Below are 15,076 nucleotides of genomic sequence, written 5' to 3' on the forward strand. Positions count from 1 at the left end.
ACCTGCAGTGAAGTCGAAAATAAAACCCACAACAAAGAGAAGAATTGGCTATTACCTCTCCAAGCTCAGCTCAGTGTCTTATGCTGGTCTGGAAAGCATCAGGACAATGGAAAGTTTTGGTCTAGGTTGAACAACACCTCAGAGGAATACTTTTGGATGTCAGAAAGTTGGCTTCTTTTCCCTCTCTTAGAAGAAGTTGCCACATAATTACCTTTGCCAGGTACTTTCTGCTGAGAAAAAAAAAAATAGTAAAGCCTATTTTAATCCTTCCCCACGTTGACACCTCATTGTTTTATACTTGTACTGATAAATGTGATAATGAGTAATGACATCTATTCATGGAATGTGTGAAAGCAGGTCTGAAATGTCAGGATTTTGCATGAGGAAAATGTGTCTCCAACAAGGTCAACTGCACTGACTTACTTTAACCCATCCCTCATTAAAACACATGCTGAATTTCTCATCAGTCTGGTCAGAGTACATTCTCTGTCTCTGTCCCTCTTTGCCTGCAGTTTTTTTTTCAGATGGTGCTCACAGGCCGAATTAGGAGAATGTTCGCACTCATTCCCCATTAAAATTCTAATTCTAGCTGTGATTCTTATTGTTTAATCCCTTGAGCGCTTTAGGAAATGGAAGACAGAGTACACATTCTGTGAAAGAGTGCTCACCCTGCATGTTTCTCTGTCCTATTGTCAGCAGCGGGACAGAAGAAACGGAGTGGCTTGGCCAGCAGACAGGGCTCCTTAGCAAGGTGCGGAAAGCAAGCTGTACGCAGCCGTGCCTCTGATGTTACACGCGTTGTGCTCATTCTGTTCTCTCCCACACAGACTTTTATAATGCCCTCATCACCATAGTGTCTGAGTGCTTTCTAATAGTGCATTAACCAAAACAGCTAACATCTGTCACTTGTTTCTCCTTTCATCCCGCCCCCAGGGAGAAGAGCCTGCGTAGAGAGAAACCTTTGGTAGTGGGTTATTTTATGAGAAAAAGATAGGGAATGAAGATTGCTTTTTAAGTGTTTATTAGTGTACATGTTGTTGTAAATCTATACCAGGGTGGGAAAAGGTCAGAGGAATGCACTTGGAGCAGAAGGTGATGAAGGGGTACGGAGGTTCACAGACCCTGGGGAATGTCCTCCATGGTGCTGGTGTGCCTTTCAGGACAGCTCTGCTCTTCTCTACTAACCACTGTTGCCAGAGACTGAAAGCTGCCAACCTCAGTCCTGGTAAACTGGATTATTACAGTCATGAGCCAAAGCTTAGGATGGCTATCAGTGAGAAAGACTGAGATTCTGAATTTGACAACAAAATCCTAAGGGGTTGGCATTGACAGCACCATGCTGACTGTCTGTAGATAACTAATGGTGGGCGACATAGTTGATCTTTTCATTGTTCCTGCTTTAATTTTTCTTGACCTTAAGAGTATAGACGCTGATTTTTGCTTCCCAAGCAAACTGAAGATTTGAAAACCAGGGTCTTTCCACTTACTATAATCAGCAAATAACTTCTTTTGCCACCTATGCATGTGCCCCACAGAAACAAAGATTTCTTTACCACTGAAAGTAACAGGAAAAAAGATACAGATTTTATAAAAACAGTATTGGTTCTCTAACAAAAGATGCATTTTCTTCCAAAATACTGCTGTCTTTTCAGATCTACTCACACCATTTGTGTCTGTGCGTACTTTTTGAGAGCCTGTTAAATAACTGATGCTTCTTCCTGCTTCTGTGACTTTACTCATTCCTTTACACTGATCTGAAATATTGGTTTTTATTCCATAACAAAACTATCATGAAAACCTGGCAAGCATCTCCTTAGAAAATTCTGCACTGATGACTGTATGCTATCAAGCTAGTTTTGAAGAGTATTTTGACAGTACTGAATGGCTTGTTATGTCTTGGTAATCTGCTTCATATTAATTCATTCTGGCTCTTGTTACCTTAATTTAAAACTCGGGAACTTTGGTTATTTCTACCAGCAGCCCAGCTAAAATTACCACCTTTTTCTTTTCCACGACTTTTCAGCATGAATCAAACAGACATTACCCGTGGTTTCCATGACAAGGTATGAAGCTTCAAAACTAAATGAAGGACACCAAATGAAGAAATATTAATGACAGTTTGCCTTGAATCACATGGGAAGAATTGATTCAGACATACTCTGCTGTGGGCCCATGATTCCTTCTCTCCTTGAACTAGCTGTGCTTGCCAACAAATGGAATTTTACAGCCAAGATTTCACCCTCTTCGTTTCTTCCTTATGCATCAGACAAATAAGCAAACAGTCCGGCTCAAAGATCATGAGAGTTGTCCTGAGTACAACTACCTTGCATGGGAACATAGACCACATCATAGTTTATGTCTTTGATGTCTGTCTTGAAATTAGACTCTGAATTTTAAATTTAGGTAGCACAACTAACTATTCACATGAAAGTATGTAGATAAAAGAGTCATGCTTTCTCATCTGTCATTCTCAGCTTTTAACCTCAGAATCCTGCAATTGGATTGTGTTATTCTGTGACAGTATGCATTCTTTTATTCTGTGACTTCACATCTATGAAGGCATCCCTTTCTAAGATGTGGGTTGTTGCATATTTAATCCATGTGTGTCATCCAATACTGAGTAGCTAACACTGAGGTAAACAGTCTAGCTGTCTACGGTGGAAGATGTCTTGTTCCTAAGTCCATCAAGAAGAAAAGCAAGGTGTTCAGCTAGCACAGTACAGTGTAGGTGCCAGTTTGCTATGTCTGGGTGCACTTCTGACTACCACAAGTGTATTTGCTTTTTATTCATAGGTTTCTAGAGCAAGTAAAATAAAGTGAGAAAATCACATTTAGCAATAAATACTTTATTATGCTATCAAAGGCATAAACACCTATAAAGTACACTAATACAACATAACACACTAAAAAGACAGAAAATAATAACAAAATATACATAGCGCTAAACCATCAATGTGTTTGGTTGGTGGCTTTTTTTTTAATTGTATTTTAATAATTGTACTTCCTCTCTTATTCATTTCTTTATACCATAACTGTTAGACCAGGAAAAACATCAAATCACTAGACACAAGAATTTGTGTTTTTGACATATATTCTTAGAGAGAGAAGATCTGGCTTTTAACATACGTGTACCACATAATTAAGAATCTGTTACTACTTGAATAGATATGGTAGCTGTTGTCCAAGTAAGTCTATTCTATTCAGTAGGCACTACAGATCTGTAGAGACCATTTTTTATAAACTCGTGGACTCACAATGTACTGTCTTCATTATTTTCAATGACTGCTTCTCTTGAGTAGTACAGTTTATAGTGTTACAGAGAACAGCCATGTGAATGTAATGCTGGGAGGGGGGAATAACAGTAAAATAAAAAATAAATAAATCCAAGTTTACTTACACTTCTTTTATTGGTCTAATTCTCTCAGGCCACCTGTTTTGTAGCAGCTGTGAACCCAGTGAACTCCAAGAGATTACATGATTCTAACGTTACAGATCAGAAGCCAGGATGTGACCTAACTTCAGTTTCAGAAACAAAACAAATAAAAACCAAAGTGGTGTTTGCATGACATTTTTAGTGGCCTGAAAATGTGTGATATCATGTTGCAGCCAGCCTGGTGCAAAGGCAAAGAGCTGCTGCAGAAAAGTCCTCCTCCTGCCTTTTTCTCCCAGCTGTGTGCCTCCAACTCCCATGCAGAAGACCTACCTAGTGCTTTGACTCAAAATAGCCCATCCGACTGTTTTGGTGGTTTTGTTCTCTGTTGAGCCACCTGATTAATCCAGCTCACCTTGCAACTGTGCAATCGTTAGGTCTGAAAGAGAAAAGGCAAAGGAAGCACAAAGCCAGGTACAAGCATATAAACGAGTGGAATCAGCCCTTTTATATGCGTTTCCCCATTAAAGTGGGGCAGGTCTGACATGAAAATGGACCCTAAGAAAAAGTAACACATTAATTCCCCGATGATTCAATAGCTTATATTCAGCACTAACTTTCTCACATTCAGCTAAGTAAAAATAAAACTGTGTTTCCACCATGAGTGAGAATCACGTTTGATAAATTTTTTACTGTAAATGACATAACGATGCCAAGATATTTTTGATATTTTGATATGTATAAAATATTACGTGTCAAAGCAGAGTGAGATTTTCCACTGTGGTTCAACCTTGCAGCTTAGCTAATTGGACTGGATGCTGCTTTAAAAATCTTTTTCCATTCCAAGCTGGAGATTGAACATTTGAGACTTCACACAAGTCCCTCAGCACTGACCTCATTCGTACATTTTTATAAACTCAGGGAGGTAGGACCGAAGGAGGTAGGTCTCATAGCTGAGAACTCGTCGTTCACTCAGCTGAGTACTAAGCATGTCATTTAAAAGAAGAGAGTGTCCTCTAGTGGAGAATTCTGAGACTTACTCCTAATACAACATTTTAAGGGATGTAAATCCCTTAAAATGCCAGAAACACCCAAGCCAGCCCCAAACAAACAAAACCGAAAACCAGCTCATAACCATGTATGGAAAGTACAGTCAGCATTGAAAATCCTCCACATTCATGCTCATTGTCAGCTGTAATACTCAGGCTTGTTTGACATTTTCTTTTTTTCACTCTTTTAACCCATACCTTTTTAAAATTTAGAAATGCTTGGGTAATCCCATTCTTCTGCCTATTCTTCCACTGTGGTCATCTGATCACAAAAAGAGAAGGAGGAGACACGTGTTTTACGTGACCACCCCAACAACAGGAACAGTCAAAGGGAGCAAAGGGAGCATCTGCAAGGCGTTCATACGCTCCTGCAAATAAGAAACGTGCTTCCCGAAACAAGAATAATTTCACAAATAATGTACCAGTAACAGAAAGTTAAATTAGCAATGAATATCAGTCACAATGAAGCACTCAACCAGCTCTTGATGTGACACAACTTGAAGGGACACAATGTACTTTCAAAGGGCACTGATGTAATAGGATGAGACATAGTGACCTTTGTATGGTTGCCTTATTTGCTACTCAGACAGCAATCAAGCAACTTTAAACAGCCCTGAGATTTTGTTCCTGACCTCTTCTGAACATTTTTCATTTAATAACGTGTCAGTGCCTTTTACATCCTCCCTTCCTGTTTGGGTTGCATGGGGAAGAGAGATCAAGATAGATAGCAAAACCATGATCTGGTGGAGGAATGATGTCTCTCTATGAACCTCCTGTGAGTTGTAGGGTTCAGGAGGCAGAACCCATGCTCTTGTCAGTAAAAAGAGTGAAACCAGTCCAGTTCATCCTCTCCCTCATTTTTCTCCAGCATATTTCATTGCAGCCTGACATTCCTGTTACCAGTCTTCTATCTTACACCTGATAGGGGTTTTCCTGCCTTTACTGTGCCAGACTTATGGCCAACTCTTGCAACTCTGTGCCAAGCCTTACAGTTTCTACTAGCATGCATGGAGAACAGCTGCTGGACCATAAAACTTCAAAAGAATATCAGCTCTCATTTAAGAAAATAAATACAGAAGAAAGCTTGAACAAGAGAAGGTCTCCAAACCTGAAATGGAAATGCAAAACCACAAAAATATATTACTCCAGATATGTGTCATATTTTTAAAGCCCAGTGGCAGTCTTCTGAGGTGTGAGCTGTGATTTCCAAATGTCTGCAGCTGGCAATTCTGTGCCAGTGAAAATTTCTCATGTGGAGAGTTTATTCTCCATCACACAGTTCTGGTCACTTCTGAGTTACAGGGCACCAAGTGAATTTGGCAGACAGCAAGATCTGTCTGTGTGCGTCAATCACGCTTACTAAAATGTCTCTCCTTATTCATTACATTCAAATGCTCTATGAGTAAACTAAGGCTGAACTGCAGCGTGGAGGATGTTTTAGTGGCTGGAGGGTGCACTTCGGGTAGAAAAGTGGAATTGGAAGATGTAATCTTCACCATTCTCTCTTTTTCTTCTCAAATGCTGAAGTACATAATCTTCAACAGCATTTGTAAGTGTTTACTTTCTAGTATTATGCCTGTGTTATCTCCTTTTCATTTCCTTCCAAGCTAGCTATTTGTAATTTCTCATCTGGGATGAAACATCTGAAAACTTGAAAATACAGAAACAAAATAAAAGCAACGCGTATCTTTTCTACTGAAGATTGCAGTGATTAAATAATTTCTAATATAAATCCGATGAGTTATAAATACAATCTTCACATGATGTTCTTTGAGCTACATTTCTAATAGTTTGCATTCATTTTTTCTCATATTCTAGCAGATGGCATCTCTGAGTGGACGTGCAGAGACATAGGACTCAGGCAGTAATGAGGTAACGCGTGTTTAACCTCATTTGTTGTCATGAAAATTCTCATTAGGGTTAAATTCACCCCATGAGAAAACAGGGGTCTACCTTAAATTACACGAGTATTCTCAAATTCATTTTAGTTCGCAACAAAACACAGTACTATCTCCATGAGTTCTTACTCAGTTTTCAACTCATGAGTTTTCTGCCATTCAGTCATTTCTAAAAATACTATCTTTACTCTAGCAGGCCTCATCTCCTCTTTCAAAATACGAATAACAAGAATTCTTCTTCGGCCCATCATTTGTTTGATATTCTAAGATTATGCCCATCTTAATACTTCATTAGAAATGGAAGGAGTATCTAACTCAGGGAGGCAGAGAGAGAAAAAAAAAAAGCCACAACTGAGAATCTTTGAATAAATTACAGAAAATGCATGTTGAATTTTTTGAAGCCTAGTGAATAAAAAAATGTGCTATTTTTCTAAGAGACTTCAAGCTTTTAAAGCAGATTCTCTGAAGATCTGACTACTAAGAAGATCCTAAATTAGATTAGAGCCCACAGTGAAGTCTGCATGTGGTGCTTTGGTACAGCTTATTATATTATGCCAGAGGTCTAGACAAGAAGGAGCCAGCCTTGATTCTAGCCTGCATTGTGAGAGAGAGCATTGGAAACAGAGAACAGAATTATCCAGAGACAGCAAAGTTGATTCTGGGTCGCTTTTTCAGTACTTTAGGTAAGTTATCCCCAGATGAAAGAATGACCCATATCCTAGCTTTGACTGCTGGTGGCTTAAGCACAGAGACAATGTGTTCAGAAATCATTCCTCTACGCCCTCATCATTCATCCTGTAGAATGACAGTCTTTCTACATACACTCCAAGACTCCAAGAAGCCCAGAAAGGGAAAACCAATTTTCAGTACCATGGAGAACTGGTTCTAGAACAGAGCCTCCCTGGGACACTTGTGTATTTGTCTTCTCAGCGCTGCTGTTGCAGCCCAATTCCTCCTCAGAAATAGACAGGCCTATGTTGGCATTACCTTATTTCAGGAGTCCCAGTATTACTGTAGAAATGAGCAACCACTGAACTCAGGGAAGAGCAGCCCATAGTAGAGACGTCAGTCTGAATTTCAGAGGAATTTGGATCAGGTCTTTCAAGAGACACTGTGTGTTACAAATCAGCCATGCAGTATGTAGGACTGGAACACCCTTCAGCTTGTAATCAGGTCCTAGAAGGTCCTCTCAGTTCACGCGCAATGAATCCTGGCTTTTCTGCTGGGCATAGTTTTGTCTGTTATGCAAATGTTTATTTTCTTCTCCCACAGATCAAGGTCTTTACGGTGGTGTTGAATAATTTTAACACACCAGTTGAAAGCTCGGTTGGAAAACTGAACTATTTCCAGGCTTGGATTTGGAATGCATGAGAAAAAACAGTTTGGAAATTGATTTTGTTAAATTACAGGAACACTTTGATGTGGACATATATTTAAGATGTTTTTCATAATGGCTTTGCCTCAAGTGGTAAGGAATCAGCTTAAGCTAGTTGTACCCAGTGTACCCTTACACAAAACACCAACAAATGGTATGATGAAACTAAAGGCTCTAAACTCACTAATTGCACTGATCTATTACAAAATTTCTACTCCTATTCGATTGCATTGTCTTGCAAAGACAATGCCTGTGTACACGTATGTTTTTATGACCATACTATGAAAAATATAGGACATTACCCAAATTCAAGTGAAGTTCTCAGTGTAGTAAAAGTAGTGAAAAGTCTTGTGATTAGGAATGAGAAAGTATAGATTCTCTGATTTTCTTTGGAGCTTCATTAGTTACAAAAAATTGATAAGGCAAATGCTCAATCACAAAACACTATTTTTCAGCATTATTACCATCTTTAACTATACATTTTAGCCAGTGATGAACAAGAGTCTGCATGTTGCACTCTTAAAAATCAGCACCAGCAAAGGTGACCCACTGTCGGTGTCACCAGTGCTGAAACACATCACCCTCTACCTCACTGTGCTCACAGCTACTGTTTGGTCTCCATAAACATTCAGCAAGCATCGATGAATATCAATAGGTGCTATTTTTTTCTATAGCACCCATTATAGCATAGAGGGATTCAATGACACCTTTTCTTCACATACACTTTGATGTCAGACACCGTTTTGTCAGACTGCCCCTCTGCTGCCATCTGTCACACAGCAACAACATGTAATGCAATATTATCAGGAAGGTTCAGCATCTACTGACATACCACCACCATCTGCCTCTGACATTATGAGCCAGCATAATAAAATAGGAGGCATTACTTTCAGAGCAGCACTTATATGACAGTTGCAAACATTTCCTCCAATTATGTTTTTCTCTAAATATTAGGCCCTCAGCTTATTAGTTCTGAAAATACCAGAAAGCCTGAAGAGTTTCTTGGAAATGGTGCAAGTACTCAGTATTTAAGATATCACTGTAGTACCTTTCTAAGAGAGAAATAATCTGCATGAAGTTAATCTGTTCAGAACAGCCTAACCGACTTTTTTTCTCTAGTCTTTCTTTTTTTCTTTTGCAGATCCTTGAAGAATTTGATCTTGTATCCAAGATTTAATAAAACATTATTTGCCCAAACAGATCTATAAACTAACAAAAAGTACATAAAGAACATAAAACGTCACACATATTAATTCAATTATAAAGGCTATGTAGTGTTCTACATCACAACATTTGCATTAAAAAATTATGTAGTGCTAAAGGTTAGTTTATTGGTAATACAGAATTCCAAAGTAACAAGCATCACCTCTTCTTTTTTTCAGATTGTCCCTTTGACCACACTAAACACTGCCTTTCCTTGATACTTGCAGTCTATAATTATATCTACGCATAAGTTGTTTTCTGTCAGTCATATATGATGCGTTGAGGGGTTTTTTGTTGTTGTTTTTTATGCTGTCGTTGCTTTGTTTTTAAATGTTTCCTCATAAGGCTGTTGTAGTTCAGTTGCTCAGAGTAAGCGTAAATAAAATGAATGGGTTGAATACGTGATTTCATACTTTGTGCTGGGAGGACTGGGTATCCCCATCTAGCAATTTATGCACTCTCTAAAGCAGAGCTGGATTATTCCAAATGAACGTAGGTAGAACTGGGAGAAATAAGGAAGATCCTTCTATGATTGGTATTATGCTCCTGACTTGCAACCTCATACAGCAGTACAATTCATAAAAAGCACAAAGATGAAGTGTATAAAATAAGAAAAAAATATGCATCAGATGAATCTGAGAGACTGTCAGATCCTAACATATACCAGCCATTTTCAGTAAGTAAACAAAATACAAGAGTTGTGAATGGGATTCTGAAAATACATCAGCAATAGTTTGATTATTTAATTACTTTGTAAAGGAAACAGAATCAGTATGTTCAAAGATGATTTGCAAACAAATGAAGAAAGCCCAAGGTTCAGTGCCTGTCAACAAGTACTGAAATGTGTCCTGCCCTATCTGTTCATCTGTCCTCCTCCCAGTGACCTCAGTTAATGAATGTCAAAATTCTGTAGTAGGTAAGATGAATCTAGTCATCTTCTTTCCCATCTAGATAGTCTTATTTAGCCATAGTGACATGGAAAGCTTCCACGGTATGCACGATCTGGGCAAAATATAAATGCTTTACCTAAAACAAACAAACAACAACAAAAAACAAGCATAGGCAAGGATTGTAGGCTTGTAAAGTGTCACTGCAAAATGTCATTGGTCTTAAAGTTAGAAACTACAGAGGTGAGGGGTCTACAAAGCAAATAATCTCAGATGATCCCTTAAGTAGTCACTGTACAGGGACACTTTCTCAGATCATAGATGGCTCAGTATTTTTATACAAACAACTCATGCTGTTTCTAAGTGTTCCTGCTGCTGGACACTGGAAGAATCTCAGCAAAGGCACTGATTTTCAGAGCTGTGATAAGGTAACTGCAAATGATTTAATGTCCATACTGTAAGAGAAGTTAATTTATCACAGGAGAATGAATTCAGAAAATAACTCACTTCTGCTAATGTAATATCTTCTTAGAAACTTAGTTTCGTTTTTTCATGCGGGTAACAATCTTTATTAATCTCTATCATTTGACTGGCACACATTCCAATTTTTAGATGATTTTTCTCCAGTACTTGAAAAGTATATTACCTAAAAAAAAGAATACACTCTGGAATCTAAGTGTAAAGTATGCATACGTTATGCAGTAACATCAAGGCAGAATTAGACTGTACTTTGAGACAAGATATAGTATCTGTCGCTCCTGTGAATCAGACTTGATTAAATTCCCTACAGAGACAAAGGTTCAAAAGTTCCCAGTTTAATAAAACATGGCAGAAAATGTGGGAAATAGCTGAGGATGTGAAGCTTTTGCACTGTGAACGGATCTATTTCTGAAATATATGCATTTTCTCTGTACACAGCTATTCTCCATAAAAATACATTTTTCTTAAATAAATTCAGTGGTTGCCCTGTTCACATAATGCATGTAAAACACCTTACCCTACCCTAGGTATAGCTCTGCGTACTCGAAACAGGAACAGAAATTTCAGTAAAGCATGTTGCAAACTAGAATTTTTCAGGTCTGCTGCTAATTAAAATATCTTTTTTTTCTTTAGTCTGACCTATCCTCTCTCAATTTTTTCACAGATAAAGTTTGGAAAAAGGTGTGAACAAATGACAGTTTGGAAAAACGATGGGAGACAATTATCAGATTTCAGCCTACATATTTTCTATAAGCATTCAGTAGTGCTCATAGCAAATAAAAAGCAGTTGGTTCCAGCATACATATGAAAACCATGGAGGACGACATACTGCTCAGAGGCAGTACTGACAATACTTATGCTACAATAGCTGGATGCGTGAGCTGAAGAAGATGACAAGAAATTCGGGTTTTCAACTATCGTAACAGGAACTGCAGTCACTTGTAGTGCATGTTCTTGCCCATTACCTGGTTTTCCCATTCTGTAGGCTCAAATTGTTTGATAACGACCTCTGGGGGGGAAAAAAAAAAAAGTAATCTCAAGGCAATTGTTTCGATAAAAAAAGAAGTATGAGTGTGTGTGCAGTTCTCATGGACTGCTTTTTGGATGTGCTCGTATATCTGAATTCAGAGTAAATTGATTGAAGGAAAAAATATTATTTCTCACCCTTGCCAAGAGATAAAGAAAAACAGAAAAAGGAAAAAAAAAAAAAAAAAAAAGAAACCAACAAACAACAACCAGAAACAAGATCCTTCCACAGCTCCCATAGAGATAAAATAACACCAGATTGGCTGATTTTTATACATGTACAATTTTTACAATTCTCTTTATCCTTCCCAGGAAAGTATGAGTGCAATTTCAAATGAAACACAAAAACAGCAGATGCATCTCCCACAGAAAAGAAAAGAACACAACTAATCACCATGTCCACTGTGAATGCTGCCAGGCCCCTGCCAGCACCAACAGCCCCCCCCTGCCCTGGGTTACAAGCCTCAGCCCGGATCCTGCCCCAGGACCCCTGGTTCTCCTGCGGGGCTTCCCTGATGGGCCTCAAGTTTGTGTTGTCCTTTTGTCTCCAGCCCTTCTCCTGTCCCATCTCCTGCTGCCTCTGGAGGAACCCATCTCTGGTTCATCCCCTTGTTTGTGGACCCTGTTGCCAGCTCCTAGCCCTGCTTATATGCTGTGAGGCTGCGCCCTGGCGGGTGAAGGCATCGCATATGCTGCAGTCACTCTTGGCTCATCCTTCCTTGGACAACAGCCCTGTTCCCTGGCAAACACAGCAAGTTTATGGAAATTGCAATAAGATAAATTTCAGCGAGCCATTAGGAAAGCTTCCCAAGTGCAACCTGTTCTTAAAGTCCCTTCCAGCCTTAGTTTCTATGGACCCAGAAGATGCCTGTGATAGACAATAGATGAAGTTAAATTCAGTGATGATAAAGCTACAGTCCTCTGTGGCTTGAGGGTGTGTTTGCATGGTTCTTCACAATTACAGCTGATGCTTCCTCTTCAAAAACTGGTAAACTGCTGCTCTGTGACAGGCCTGTAACGTGACTCTCTAATAAAATTGCAGTTAGGTGTCAACTTTGGCATCCTTCCTCTAACCCAGCAGCTTCCATTCAGCTTTTCTCATGCAGAAGGACAACTGGACCTACAGACCATCTGCTTTTTATCTTAAGTGCTTCTTAAGATTTTTCTATCTGCCACTAAGGTATATTCTGACTGTCTTCAGAAACAGTAGATGAGATATGCCCATATGGGATTCTTAAAATATCTGTACCATCCCAGAGTAACAGATTTTGCTATTTTCTTAAATACCGCTGCAAGTTTTCCTGAACAATTCATTTTGTATGAGGCATGAATAAATTCTCCTGATACTGAGATGCCCAGCTGGGGTGTTTCAGGCCACAGCTTGTGTGACACTGTACCATGGCATCAACATGATGGCTGCCCCTGGACAAACATGGCAAATTAAAATAATCACGAGCACAAACTGGAAAATAAATGAGGTAGCTTTGTATTTGCAATGGAAATCAACTAGGGTACACACAGAGCTTTTGCTTTGATGTTCTAACATATTTGTATAATAGTTGTTTTGATGTTTGCCTAAGACGTGCCTCTAGATCCATCCAGTCAAGTATTAGGAAGCTGAATGCAAAGAATAACAGCTTAATCTTTCTTTGTCCTCCCTCACTTGACTGTTAGTTTTTCATCATATGCTCCCACATGGAAAGTTACCCTAAAAATATCACATTTCAATTAAAGAAGTCACGTACAGGCGATGTAATGGAGTAGGAGACAAGGACTATGGGGATGGTCAGAGGATCTATACTCGTTGCAGTCAAGTTAAACTGATATTTTATTGATATCTTATCCACAACACACACTCATGGCTGCTTGTTCTCATCTTTATCTGCTGCCTCTGACAGAGATTCCTGTCATTGGGTTTGGGTTGTTGTTGTTTTCATTTTGAATAGGTTTAATTATGTAGGTTCTAAATCAGTTCTGAGCGATGACACACTTGGAAAAAATCTTTGTATAAAAAAGATTGTTTCAAGCTGACTTGGTCTGTAGGTTAGAGATTAATGAGGAAAAAAAATAAATGAATATTACAAAGAGAAGAAATATCTACTGGATTTGTGATGTGGGTGGAGGAAGAGGACAAGCTGGCAGAGGCTGCCCAGAGAAGCTGTGGTGCCCCATCCCTGGAGGCACTCAAGGCCAAGGTTGGATGGGGCCCTGGGCAGCTGAGCTGATGGGGGGCAGCCCTGCCCACGGCAGGGGTTGGGACTCAATGATCTTCAAGGTCCCTTCCAACCCAATTAGTTCTATGATTCTATGATTCTATGGTTGTATGATTCTATGACATCTTGCCCTGGATTTGCTGCAAGCAGCATAACTCATGTCACCATCCCAAATGGTAGAAAACATTAGCTAAAACACAGATGTGAAGGAGATTACATTCAGCACAACTTTATTCGGTCTCTCATTCTGGAATGACAAGACCAACTGGTTAAATCAGTTTTAGGACATCAGGAACAAAAAAAAAGGGAGATCTATTTTCAACTATTTTTTTTTCCAACTAGGAAGTTGAATCTGATTATTGTTAAAGGAAGATTTTCATGATATTGCTTAAGATAATGTTTATTATTGGAAATTTGCAAGATTCTAATTTAGCCTTTCTGCTGTGTAGTGATGTGCTTTTATACTTGTCAAGAAAAGACTCATTTTTAAAAAAGAGCTTGAAGAACTAACCCATCTCTGTCAATTAGGGAGCTATGCCTGTGTTGCATGCCTTATTTGATCTGTTATTCAGCATTCATAAATAATTGAATCTGTTGATGTTTCTTTAAGTACGATAAGACCTTACAATAAAGTAGTATAGTTTCTTTTCCAGAGGAGTAATAAAAATGTTCAAATTCCTGAAGATGAATGCACCCTGGGATGGATTTTTCATTACAGCTATCCTTATTTTCCTTAACTTGTCTGTCTTCCTTTCTGTGTTTTGGTTATCATTAAACTCAGGCCAGATCATTCCTGCTTATAAGCAAGACAATGCTTGGATTCTCTGCCACATTTTCATGCTGTATTTTGGCAGCTGTAGAAATATAAAGTGCCGGAAGACCTTCTTGCTAATTTTTGCCAGAAAACTGAAATGAAGAAAGGGGTTATCTGCCTATTTTCCTGTCAAAGCAGTAAATGCACCCCTTCAGTGTAGGACTCTGGGCTTTGTAAAAGTCACCATGATTCTATTAAAAGCTTCTCAAAGATAATGCATTCTTACCATCAGTCTGCTACATACTAATATGTATGCATAGATACAGAGAGTCAATTCCCTTTCCAACTGGTGAATATGCAGCAATTCCCCACTAGCTTTGCTATTTTTTGTTGTTGTTGGATTGTGTTGTTTGTTTGTTTTTCAGGGCAATGTATTCATGTTTCTAGCCTGGCCTTTGAAAACAGTCTTACTAAACAGTGCTGCTTCTTTCCTTTGTTATGATGGCAATGAACTGGATTTTTTCTTGCGAGGGACTGGATGTCTGAAAATGAGAATTGAATCTGTGTTGGTCCCAGTACAATTCCAGGCACTGTGTTCTAAGGAAGGAGCATTAGTTACGAATCATACTCAGCAAGCTCATTGTGGTCTTAGATGACACAAGTAAAAAAATTGCCATTTGTCTTGTTGCAAATGCGCATGGCTCATACGACTCAAAGCCTGGGAGAAAACAGATATATCTTTACACAGTGTCCACACATCTCTGAGTGTATGCCTTGGAAAGACTCAGGGGCACATTTTGGCAACTCTGCGGTATTCTGTG

At 38.9% G+C, this 15,076-nt stretch overlaps 1 long non-coding RNA gene across 1 annotated transcript in view; it reads right to left on the bottom strand.

Moving 5' to 3' along the window:
* LOC112530514 overlaps window positions 1-11,741 on the bottom strand; it is a 54,598-nt gene extending 42,857 nt beyond the window's left edge. The window contains exons 1-2 of the long non-coding RNA XR_006931387.1: window positions 3,398-11,741; window positions 56-230 (exon numbers count right to left, since the gene is read on the bottom strand). This is a non-coding gene — a long non-coding RNA (uncharacterized LOC112530514). The remainder of the gene's footprint in view (window positions 1-55; window positions 231-3,397) is intronic.
* Window positions 11,742-15,076: the final 3,335 nt, after the last annotated feature.

This window comes from Gallus gallus, chromosome 1, assembly GCF_016699485.2.
Source record: "Gallus gallus isolate bGalGal1 chromosome 1, bGalGal1.mat.broiler.GRCg7b, whole genome shotgun sequence".
Classification (NCBI taxonomy): domain Eukaryota; kingdom Metazoa; phylum Chordata; class Aves; order Galliformes; family Phasianidae; genus Gallus; species Gallus gallus.